General features: G+C 37.9%; 1 non-coding gene across 1 annotated transcript; it reads left to right on the top strand.

Moving 5' to 3' along the window:
• Positions 1-6,579: 6,579 nt before the first annotated feature.
• LOC143647455 (U6 spliceosomal RNA) lies at positions 6,580-6,685 on the top strand. The gene has a single exon (XR_013158085.1). It is a non-coding gene; the product is annotated as a U6 spliceosomal RNA (small nuclear RNA).
• The last annotated feature ends 6,211 nt before the right edge of the window (positions 6,686-12,896 follow it).

Genomic DNA, 12,896 nt, shown 5'->3' with positions numbered 1-12,896 from the left:
GCCCTGCCCCCTCTGCACCAGGGCAAAACCCATAAACCTCAGCTTTTACTGGAGGTTCAGCTGAGCTAGGGTCCTATTTTTAATAATTAGAATTTATTAATTAATTCCACAATTGGATCTTGGTTGGGCTCAGCCCCTGCTGCTAGTAAAATCTCTTTCCTTTTCCCTTTGGGAAGCAGCGTGTGGGGGAGGGGCACCATCTGCCATGGCTTGGGGAACTCACGGTTCTGGGTGGGCTCACAGCTGGTCCAGCTTGTCCAGACTGGGGTATGCTGTGTCTCTGGTCACTGACATGGCCCCAGCAGTTCTGTACCATTTTTGGCTATTTACTACCTGTGCCGGAGGATTAAATCCCACTCCTTGCTAAGCCGTCATCTTGGCTCTGTTTCATAATATATCATTTCTTCCAGGTACTTTTAATATTCTCTGTCTTTGATTTGCAGCAATTTGAATATGCTATGCCTAGATATGCATTTCTTTGAATTCTTTCATTTTTGCATTTGCTGAGCTTCTTACATCCAGAGGACAATGTTTTTCAGAAAATATGGGAAATTTTCAGGCAGTATTTCTTCAAATAATGTTTTTTGCCTCATTATCACTTTCTTTAATATCCATTTGGTGGACTACTTTTTAATGTCTCTCAGGTCTCTGAAACTCTGTTCATTTTTTAATTCTTTTTTCCTCTCTTTTCTAGCTTGTATGAGTTTTGTTGATTTGCCTAAACCACACTGACTTTTTTTTTTTTACCACTTTCAGTCTGCTGTTACATCCATTGAGCTAATTTTTTTCAGTTATTGTACTTTTCAGTTCTAGAATTTCCTCTTGATTCATATACATATATAAATAATTTGTATATGTAAGTTTCTTTGCTTAGAGTCTGTTCACTCATTAAAAGCATATTTTCCTTTAATTCTTTAAACAGTTTCCTTTAATTCTTCAAACATTTATAATAACTGCTTTAAAATCTTGAATATTCTTCAAGGACTGTTCAACCTTTATAATCTCTATTCTCTTTACTTTGTAGCAGTTATTTTAGGACAAGCTGCACATAGTCTTTTGATAACATGTGCAGAGAGCCCTTGACCAAGGACTTAAAAAGAACCCACATACAGACTTCTAGGTTCCCTTCTGCACAGCTTCCACTTCCTACCTCCAAATTTTGCCTGCCTGCAAATTTCAGCTCATGTGGATAAGTGTTCTGCTTGGACTCCAGTGCACTGTTCTTTGGTCAAGATAATAATCCTCAAATAGAGAGCTAGATGTTCATAGACTCACCTTGTGAACTTATCTTGGGGATCACTGTTTTGTGCACACTGTTTTCCAATGCCTAAACATAGTTGCCTTACGTGTATTTTGTCCCATTTTATGGTTAGGGCAGGAAGACTACTAAAGTACTAGTTATTCAATCATAGCTGGAAGTAGAAGTCTTTTCTTAGTCTTGGTGAATTTTAAATCCATACAACAAACTTAAAAATGAGGTAAAATGGAGACCAGAGACTATCAGCAGAGGTCGAATAAAAAAAAAAGAGAGAAGTCTCATTTTAGACTTTTCTAAAATGAGAAATCTTTAGCCTCTACTGTAAATATGCCTTCAGACAGTTAAGAAAACTGAGATATGATGACTTTGTTCAGTGTGTGTGAACACAGAGGAAACATCCAAATGAGTATATTTCAGACTCTTCTGCTTGTAAGGTCTAGATTTCATGTTCTCCATTCATGGCATTAAAAAAGCAGTTTCCTTGTCTAGATTTTTAAGCATTTTACCATGCTTAGGGTTATCTCCAGTTATCAAAAGTGTTCATCAAATTATCAAAACTGAATTTTATTTTCCTTACCTTTTTATTAGAAAATATGTTATGCAGCATTTGGTATAGGGTATCTCTAAAGCAATCCCACATCTGTCTTAGTTTATCCTGGCTCAACTTTGAATCTGTTAGGAAAGGGAGCTCAACACAAATTTTCTGTCAAGAAGTTAAGTCCATGGACTTGGGTTAAAAATCACGGACTTAATCTCACTCAGCCAACATGGGAAGTGAACTCACTGCCCTCCCCCCTCTCTACGTGGGACATGACTCCCAGGGTTGAGAACCTCCCTGGCAATGTGGAACAGAAATCCTAGAATGAGCTGGGACTCAGCATTAGGGGATTGAGAAAACCCTCTCAACTAAACGGGGGAAGAGAGAAATGAGACAAAATAAAGTGTCAGTGACTGAGATTTCAAACAGAGTCGAGAAGTTATCCTGGAGGTTATTCTTACACATTATATAAATATCCCTTTTCAGTTTATGATATATTTGAGTGGCTAAAGGGAAGTACCTGAAACCGTAGAGCTGTTCTCTAGTAGCGTTGCTTCTTGAAGATGATTGTATAAAGATACAACATTTACAATGTGATGTGTGACTGAAAACCTTGTGTCTGATGTTCCCTTTATCTAGGGTATGGACAGATGAGTAAAAAATATGAAAAAAAATACTAATGGGGGAACAAAGGTTAAAATATGTTGGGTAGATTGAAATACTAGTGGTCAATGAAAGGAAGGGGTAAGGGATATGATATGTATGAGGTTTTTCTTCTTTTTATTCCTTTTTCTGGAGTGATACAAATGTTCTGAAATATGATCATGGTGATGAATACACTACTATGTAATGAAGAAAGAAAACCCACTGACTTTACTTGCTTTCTCCAGCACCCACTGTTTCTAGACTACACTATACTCTAAATGTTTGATGAACTAATGACAAGCCATTATAGCCTATACCATTTTCCATTTCTCAGCTGTTCTAATAACAGTTATTATGTATCATGCTCTATGTCCTGTGATCTAGGAAATTCAACACACCAGAGATGGATTGACTTTTAATAAAAGGGGATTTATTTCATTAGTTCTTCAGAGGAAAGGCAGCTAACTTTCAACTGAGGTTCTTTCTTATATGGGAAGGTTCAGAGTGGTCTCTGCTGGCCTTCTCTTCAGGCCTCTGGGTTCCAACAACTTTCCCTGGAGTGATTTCTTTCTGCATCTCCAAAGGCCTGGGCTGCAAGTGCTGAGATGAGGTATGCTGAGCTGCTTGGGCTGTGCTACATTGAGTCTCTCATTTAAGCATCAGCCAGTTAAATCAAACATCATTCATTGCAGCAGGCACACTTCCTAGCCAACTGCAGATGTAATGAGCAACAGATGAGGTTCACATGCCATCGGCTCATGTCCACAGCAACAGAACTAGGCACCTTCACCTAGCCAAATTGACACCTGCATCTAAATACCACACACTAGTTAGCCTTTCTGTAGAAACAAAACGTTCATGCTTGTTGAGGAAATATGAGAAAAAGTAAGGAAAATGCACTTAGCAGATTAGCTGGGCAGAAGAAGTCACATTGGTGGCACCCCAGAACTTCACTTCCTTCAGAGTATTGCTACACAGTGACCAATCATGGACATCTGGACTTGGCCTTGTGACTTAAGGAAACCGTGATGGAATTTAATACTTTCAATCTCATGAAAATATATCTAGGCAATTTCAGTGGAAAAAAAAGTCTTGTTGGGTAAGGTAAGGTTATTTTTAAGCTGGGAATGAATGGCCCAGCTTATTCCTATATATGTGGGTCTGGAGGCAATTTCAGTGGCAGGAGTTGCCTAGCAAAAGGGAAAAATTTTACAGAGGATTTAAAAACTAGTGGTGGTTAAAAAAAAAAAAGACTTATTTAAAAAGTGTTTTCAATATGTTGAAAACCAGGAAGTGTAAAACAGCTAATTAAAATTACCTTAATATTAAGAAATATAGTGGATTGATAAATGTTTTGTATTTCTTCTCTCTCTTTAGACCCAATGAAAGGATAATAAAGGAGTTAAAAATGTATAAATACCAACCCAAAGTGGTGCAATGGTAACTCAGTGGTAGAATTCTTGCCTGCCATGACTGAGACCCGTATTCAATTCCCAGAGCCACCACCACCACCACACCCCCTAAAAAAACAACAACAACAACAACCCAGAGTATTGTAGAGGAGATATCACTGGACTATGACAGGTTTTTGGAAGATAGTGAAATGAATGGAGGAGTAGCAATACATACAGCAGCATGGAGGAAGCCATATAATCTGTGCAAAAGAAGATAGCCAAACTTGAGACTCAGAGCAAGCACAAAAAGGGGCATGGTGAGACTCAGCTGAAATCAGAGTGATTGGTAGTAAGTCTACATCTAGAACAGTTGCAATTCCTCATTTCTGCAACCTTTGTGCAAAGAACTAGCAGCTTTGCCCCAGGTAGGAAGGAGTCTTGCTTTCCATTTGATCACCTTAGAGCAGAAGTCAGCAAATAAGGGCAGTTAGGTAAATCTGGCCTACTGCCTGCTTTTGTAAATAAGGTTTTATTACAACAAAACTGCCCATTTATTTACATATTCTCTATAGCTGGTTTTGCACTTCAATGACAAAGTTGCATAGTTGAAACAGAGCTTATGGCCTGCAAAGCCTAAAATACTTCGTGGCTCTTTACAAAAAAAAGTTTGCTGATCTCTCTCCTATAGTGAAGCCAACCTATACACTATGAGTTTCTACAAGTTTTTTGTATCTTCCTCTAAAACCTGACAGACATCACTACACACATGGGGAAAGAGTGCATCATGATGAGAATCCAGATTAAATGGTCAATATTAGACACATCAAATCATTTAGTTTTTAAAAAGTAAAGCAAATTCATATGCTCAGACACTATGACAGAGGAAACCCTATTTTCATGAGGTTCTGCTGGAGCAAAATGGATCTATTTTTCTGATTGGTGAGGGGCAAGTGTCCAACATAATTGATTCCCAGTTTTTAAATGAATAGAATACATGTATCAAAAGGCCAGTGTATATGTGATTTCATTTTCTCTGTCCCCATTCTTAGGACTTGATGAGTGAGGATCAGCAGTTTCTCTTTCAGGAGGCTAAATAAGGAGATAGGATCTGCTTTACAGATCCCGCAGATGGATCTCAAGGTCTAGATTTGGGGCAGATGGCAGCAAGCTTGTTTGTAGTTGCAGGTTCAGGCTACAGTATGTTCTCTACTCAGGCCCTACTAACAATAAAGCTGTAACTTTTACCTCTGTCTATCTATCTGACTTCTGTTAAAATTCTAATCTGAACTCAAAGGACTGAGGATGCAGTTTTTCTGCCTTTTTAAACCCAAACACATGAAGCATTGGCTAAGACTTGAGCTCAGGTCTCTAAATGGTAAGTGAGAATACTACTTTCTAATCCTACAGAGAGATATGAAAAGATGATGCATTCATAATATAAAGACAAGTTCTTTCTGAGAGGAACAGTCAGGAAATAAGAAAAAGCTCTTTGAAATTTAACATATAGCTGAAATAAATTTAATAGAAGAGGTAAAAGATAAAGTTGAAAAACTGTCAGAGAGGATAGAGACAAAAAGAGAATTAAAAAAATGAGCAAAACACGTAACTGAGAAGATCCGTCCTGGGGGGATGATATCTGGCAATCTCCAAAAGAGAGAAAAAAGAAATCAAAGAAAAGAAATTATCAAAGAAAATTCTCTAGAACTAAGGACACAAATTAAATGATTAAGAGTGTACAACATGTCTTATACAATGAATTTAGAAAAGTTTCATATTAAGGCCATTAATGTGAAATTTTAGAACATCAAAAATACAGAAAATACCCTAAAAGCTTCTCAATAAGGAAAATGGGTCATATACTAAGGAATAACAATTAGTATGGCATCGGTCCACTTAATAGCAATAGCACAGGCTATAAGGTAATGGTGAAATGCTTTCAAAGGAGAAATTTCAATTTAGCATTCTATACCCATCTATCAATCAATTATGAGAGAATAAAGACATTTTCAGAAATTAATAGATTCAAAAATTCTGTCCCTGCATACCCATTCTTAGGAAGCTACTGCAGGATATGCTTAAGTAAAATAATCATTTTATTAAAAAAAAAAAAGGAAGACATGGTGGCTTAGTCTCTTAGCTGCTAAAACAAATCCCATACAATAGGCTGGCTTAACAACAGGAACTTACTGACTCAGTTTCAGAGGCCAGAAGGCTTACTTCTTCCTAGGGTCAGTATTTTCCAGCTGTCCAGCAATCTTGGGGGTTCCTGAGCTTTTCCATCACGTGGCAATGCACATGGTAGTATATCCTCTTTTATTTTTCAGTCCACTGAGTTTGAGCTTCTGGCTGCTCCCTGTGGCTTCTGTTTCCAATTTCCTTTGCGTCTAAGGACTTCAGCCATATTGGATTAAGACCTACCCTCATTCAGTTTGGGCACACCTTAACTAATACCATCTTCAAAGGTCCTATTTACAAATGGGTTCATACTCACAGGTCCAGGGGTTGTGACCTGAACATGCTTTTTGTAGGGGATATAAGTTAATCCCCAACACCTGAGTCCCAGACTTGGGTTCTGGATCCAATCAGAAAAGGTGTAAGAAAAGTTTGATACAACAGCTTTCCAGCAGCTTTGGGAAACAACTAGTATGGTTTGGTACAAAATTATTAACAGTTCCAGGCAGGCATTCCTGATGGAGGTTCAAGGGAAGGAAATAGGGGGAAAGGAGGCTCAAAAGAATGAATTAGGGCTCACTTTGGCAGCACATATACTAAAATTGGAACAATACAGAGAAGATAAGTACAGCCCTGTACAAAGATGACAAGCAAATTTGTGAAATGTTCCATATTTTTAATGCTGAGTGAAATAAGCCGGACACAAAAGGATACTGTATGATTTTGCTAATATGACCCTAGTAAAGGTAAACTCAGTCTTATAATATGAAATATAGGGGACCTAGAGATACACAGATACGTAGGTGATTGATTACCTAATAAGGCTGAGCTTAAATATACAGGACTGGACAGAAGTGGTGGTAGTTCATTAGTGGGTTTATAAGTAATATTGCCATATTGTAAGTGAATATGATTGAACAGAGTTGTATAGAGCCATGTATCTCACTGATTAATAGTACAAATATTAAAAAGTTCTTGCATGAACCACTTCAAAGGTGTGACTCTTGTACAAAGAGTCAAAAAAATAGAGGAGTATGGGGGAAAACTACTTTCGCATGCTATGGTCTTTATTTAACAGTAAGACATCACCAGTACCACGGCAATACTAGGGGTAAATAATGGGGGGAGGGAGAGATGAGTTAAAAGGAGTTTTTTATTTTCTCTTTGGTGATGGTATGTTTATCTGTTATATTTCTCTTGGGAGCAATGAAAATTGTCTAAAATTGAGAGTGATTATGATTGTACAACTAAGTGAAGATACTGTGAAACAATGGATTATTCGTTTTGGACATTATCCATGATGCCTAATGGATGGTGGTGGCCAAAGAAACTGTGGTGCATATATATGATAAAATACAGTGCAGCAAGATGACATGTGGTATTACGGACCAAGATGGCGGCTTAGCAATGTGCGTGTTTTAGTTAGCCCTCCAGAACAACTACTAAATAACCGGAAACAGTACAGAACAGCTCCTGGAGCCACGTCAGTGACCGTACATACAGTGTACCCCAGTCTGGACCAGCTGGACTGGCTGCAAGCCTCCCGAAAACCATGAGTTCCCCAAGCCACGGCAGCCGGCGCCCAGCACCCCTCCCCCACAGGCATTTTCCCAGAGGGAAAGGAAAGATACTGTAAACCTGGTCAAGGCAGAGGTCACTCATTGGGCTAATGGAAAAAGAGGAAAGGGGAGGAGACGGAGGCTTTACTGGCTGTGTCTCTACAGAGACTTGGCAGCCTCTGGATTCAGTGGCGGGACTTCTCGGGCTGCAACTGCCCCAGGCATAGGCAGAAACGGGCTGCTTTCAGGGTTGTCTCCCACCTGTGCCTTCCCCAGGAGAGGGGTGAAGCCCAACTAAGGCGGAATCCCTCCCTCAAGGAATTCAGACCCCAGGGCTTGGCAATTTGAAGCCATTAAAACCAGCCTACAACCTCTCCTCTGTCTCCACCACGCCCCCAGCAGGGAGAGTCTTCCAAGTTAAAAGTGCCGCAACATCTTTTGCTGGTGCGACCTGCAGGCAGACATGCCACATACCGGGCAGGATAAGAAAAACAGAGCCCGGAGACTTCACAGGAAAGTCTTTAAACCTGCTGGGTCTCACCCTCAGGGAAAACTGACACAGGTGACTCCTTCCCCCTGATAGGAGGCCAGTTTAGTCCGGGAAAACCCTGCTTTAGTCTATAATACCTACGTAGACCCTCCTAAGTTTGGGGGGGGAAAAGGCACCATACAAGCAGAGCAAGAAACAAGAAAACAAGAACTGAAAAGTTTTCCTCTGTTAAACAAAACCTAAGCTAGAGGTCCAGAAAAAGCTGAACTGAAGGTCAAAGAACAGATAGACAACAAATTCATCTAGCAAGAAAACCCTAGGTAAGAGAAGTGAAAGAAATCACCAGAATAAACTAATTAAGTTAATTAAATGTCTAGACACCAGCAAAAAATAGCAAATCACACCAGAAAAATTGAAGATATGGCCCAGTCAAAGGAACAAACCAATAGTTCAAATGAGAAAAAGAGCTGAAACAGCTAATTCAGAATATACGAACAGACATGAAAACTTCATCAAAAACCAAATCAATGAATTGAGGGAGGATATGAAGAAGGCAAGGAACGAACAAAAAGAAGAAATGGAAAGCCTGAAAAAACAAATCACAGAACTTATGGGGATGAAAGACACAGAAGAAGAAATGAAAAAAAAAAAAAAAAATGGAAACCTACAATGGTAGATTTTGAGAGACAGAACATAAGATTAGTGAACTGGAGGACGGAACATCTGAAATCCGACCAGATACAGAAACTATAGGGAAAAAAATGGAAAAATATGAGCAGGGACTTACGAAACTGGATGATAATATAAAGCACATAAATATATGTGTTGTGGGGGTCCCGGAAGGAGAAGAGAAGGGAAAAGGAGGAGAAAAACTAATGGAAGAAATTATCACTGAAAATTTCCCAACTCTTATGAAAGACCTAAAATTACAGATCCAAGAAGTGCAGCGTACCCCAAAGAGAATAGATCCAAATAGACGTACTCCAAGACACTTACTAGTCAGAATGTCAGAGGTCAAAGAGAAAGAGAGGATCTTGAAAGCAGCAAGAGAAAAGCAATCCATCACATACAAGGGAAGCCCAATAAGACTATGCACAGATCTCTCAGCAGAAACCATAGAGGCGAGAAGACAGTGGGATAATATATTTAAATTATTAAAAGAGAAAAACTGCCAACCAAGAATTCTATATGCAGCAAAATCGTCCTTCAAAAATGAGGGAGAAATTAAAACATTTTCAGACAAAAAATCACTGAGAGAATTTGTGACCAAGAGACCAGCTTTGCAAGAAATACTAAAGGGAACACTAGAGACAGATAGGAAGACAGAAGAGAGAGGTGTAGAGAAGAGTATAGAAAGGAAGACTATGAGTAAAGGTGAAAAGAAGGAAAATTAGATATGACATATAAAATCCAGAAGTCAAAATAGTAGAAGAAAGTACTACCCATGCAGTAATAACACTGAATGTTAATGGATTAAACTCTCCAATCAAAAGACATAGTCTGGCAGAATGGATTAAAAAACAGGACCCATCTATATGCTGTCTCTACTCAAAGGACACGAGGCCAGGGACACACATGGACATTTGCACACCAATGTTTATAGCAGCATTATTAACAATTACCAAGAGATGGAAACAGTCAAAATGTCCATCAGCAGACAGTTGGCTAAACAAACTGTGACATTTATATAAGATGGAATATTATGCAGCTCTAAGACAGAAAAAGTTATGAAGTATGTAACAACATGAATGGACCTTAAGGACATTATGCTGAGTGTGATTAGCCAGAAACAAAAGGACAAATACTGTATGGTCTCACTGATATGAACTGACATTAGTGAATAAACTTGGAATATTTCCTTGGTAATACAGACCATCAGGAGATAGAAATAGAGTAAGATATTGGGTAATTGGAGTTGAAGGGATACAGATTGTGCAACAGGACTGAATATAAAAACTCAGAAATGGACAGCACAATATTACCTAACTGTAATACAATTATGTTAAAACACTGAATGAAGCTGCATATGAGAATGATAGAGGGAGGAGGGCTGGGGCATAAATGAAATCACAAAGAAAGATAGATGATAAAGATTGAGATGGTGTAATCTAGGAATGCCTGGAGTGTATAATGATAGTGACTAAATGTACAAATTAAAAAAATGTTTTTGCATGAGGAAGAACAAAAGAATGTCATTACTGCAGTGTGCTGAAAATAGATGGTACTTAATATTTTTAAATTTCAACTAATGTGTGAGACAAAAGCAAAAAATGTTTATTTGGTACAAATCTACACTTTGACTAGTGCATCTCCTAATATAACTTATGTAGATAGTTGATCGGACACCTTAAGTACATGGAACTTTGTATAGGACTTGAGATTTTGTTGGTTTGTCCAGGTGATGCCCTGATGAATCCCAGAGTGATTTGATCAGTGAGTGGAAAAGTATTTGCAAAGTCCCCTTTGGGGAATGGTGAGAACAGGGGAAAACTCAACTTCCCCAAGTTGAATTCTTGATATTCTCACAAGCAGTGTGGACAACGAAAGCTATAGGCTGAGCCCCCAGTCTTGGGGTTTGTTCATATGAAACTTAACCCCACAGGGGATAGGTCAAACCTACTTAAAATTAAGCCTAAGAGTCACTCCCAAGAGAACCTCTTTTGTTGCTCAGATGTGGCCTCTCTCTCCAGCCAACACAGAAAGCAGACTCACCACCCTCCCCCTGTCTACATGGGACATGACTACCAGGGGTGTGGATCTTCCTGGCAGCATGGGACAGAAATCCCAGAATGAGCTGAGATTCAGCATCAAGGGATTGAGAAAAACTATAGAATGAGCTGAGACCCAGCATCAAGGGATTGAGAAAACCTTCTCAACCAAAAGGGGGAAGAGTGAAATGAGACTAAGTGTCAATGGCTGAGAGATTCCAAACAAAGTCGAGAGGTTATTCTGGAGGTTATTCTTATGCATTAAGTAGAAATCACCTTGTTATCCAAGATGTAATGGAGAGGCTGGAGGGAACTGCCTGAAAATGTAGCGCTGTGTTCCAGTAGCCACGTTTCTTGATGATGATTGTATAATGATATAGCTTTCACAATGTGATTGTGTGATTGTGAAAACCTTGTGTCTGATGCTCCTTTTATCTACCTTGTCAACAGATGAGAGGAACGTATGGAATAAAAATAAATAATAGGGGGAACAAATGTTAAAATAGATTTAGTTTGAAATGCTAGTGATCAATGAAAGGGATCAGTAAGGGGTATGGCCTGTAAAATTTTTTTTTCTGTTTGTTATATTTTTCTGTTGTCTTTTTATTTCTTTTTCTGAATTGATGCTAATGTTCTGGGAAATAATCATGATGATGGATATGCAACTATGTGATGATATTGTGAATTGTTGAGTGTATGTGTTGGTAATGTTTGTTTCTTGTAATTTTTTTTAATTAATAAAAAATTTTTTTAAAAAAGGAAAAAATAAATAATAGGGGAACAAATGTTAAAATGAACTTAGTAGATTAAAATGCTGGTGTGCAATGAAAGGGAGAGGTATGGCGTATGGTATGTAGGAATTTTTTTCTGTTTTCTTTTGATTTCTTTTTCTGAATTGACGCAACTGCTCTACAAAATGATCATGCTGATGAATATGCAATTATGTGATAAAAAGAATGTTCGTATTGTATGTTGATTGGTTTTATTAATACATTTTTTAAAAAAAGAATAAAATACTTAGGAATAAATTTAACTAAAGAGACAAAAGACTTATACAAAGAAAACTACAAGAATTGTTAAAAGAAATCACAGAAGACCTAAATAGATGGAAGGGCATACTGTGTTCATGGATTGGAAGACTAAATATAGTGAAGATGTCAATTCTACCCAAATTGATTTACAGATTCAATGCAATACCAATCAAAATCCCAACAACTTACTTTTCAGAAATAGAAAAACCAATAAGCAAATTTATCTGGAAGGGCGGGGTGCCCCGAATTGCTAAAAGTATCTTGAGGAAAAAAAACGAAGCTGGAGGTCTCACGCTGCCTGACTTTAAGGCATATTATGAAGCCACAGTGGTCAAAACAGCATGGTACTGGCATAAAGATAGATATACTGATAGAAAATATGGAATCTAGATTTCTCAGCATGTGAGAAATATTTCCTTTTGAAGTCTTCATAATGGTATCATGATCTCAGATTTAGAAGGGAAATGCACTGTGAGTTCTCCATGTGTCACATTTTTCCTATTAATGTGAATTATAATATTTATTTTGAGGAATGTGAAACTACCTATTTAAATAAATTTTACTTGCTTAACCCAGGTAATTTTTAAAGTTATTTGAAAAAATTATTGCTCTGGGAGTAGGTACACAAAGTACTAACAACTATTTGTTCTTTTCATTTATCTGTTCTTTTTTCACAACTAATTTGTATTAAAGGAACATAATAAAAACAGTTCCTTGAGAATCAAAAAAAAAAAAAGATAGATATATTGACCAATGGAATCGAATAGAGTATTCAGATATAGACCCTCTCATCTATGGACATTTGATCTTTGATAAGGCAGTCAAGCCAACTCACCTGGGACAGAACAGTCTCTTCAATAAATGGTGCCTAGAGAATTGGATATCCATATGCAAAAGAATGAAAGAAGACCCATATCTCACACCCTATACAAAAGTTAACTCAAAATGGATTAAAGATCTAAACATTAGGTCTAAGACCATAAAACAGTTAGAGGAAAATGTAGGGAAATATCTTATAAATCTTATAATTGGAGGCGGTTTTATAGGCCTTACACCTAAAGCAAGAGCACTAAAGAAAGAAAGAAAGAAATGGGAACTCCT

This window comes from Tamandua tetradactyla, chromosome 9 (genome assembly GCF_023851605.1).
Source record: "Tamandua tetradactyla isolate mTamTet1 chromosome 9, mTamTet1.pri, whole genome shotgun sequence".
Taxonomy (NCBI): Eukaryota; Metazoa; Chordata; class Mammalia; order Pilosa; family Myrmecophagidae; genus Tamandua; species Tamandua tetradactyla.
Note: the sequence above shows the minus strand (reverse complement) of the source record. Positions and strands in the feature narration are given on the sequence as shown.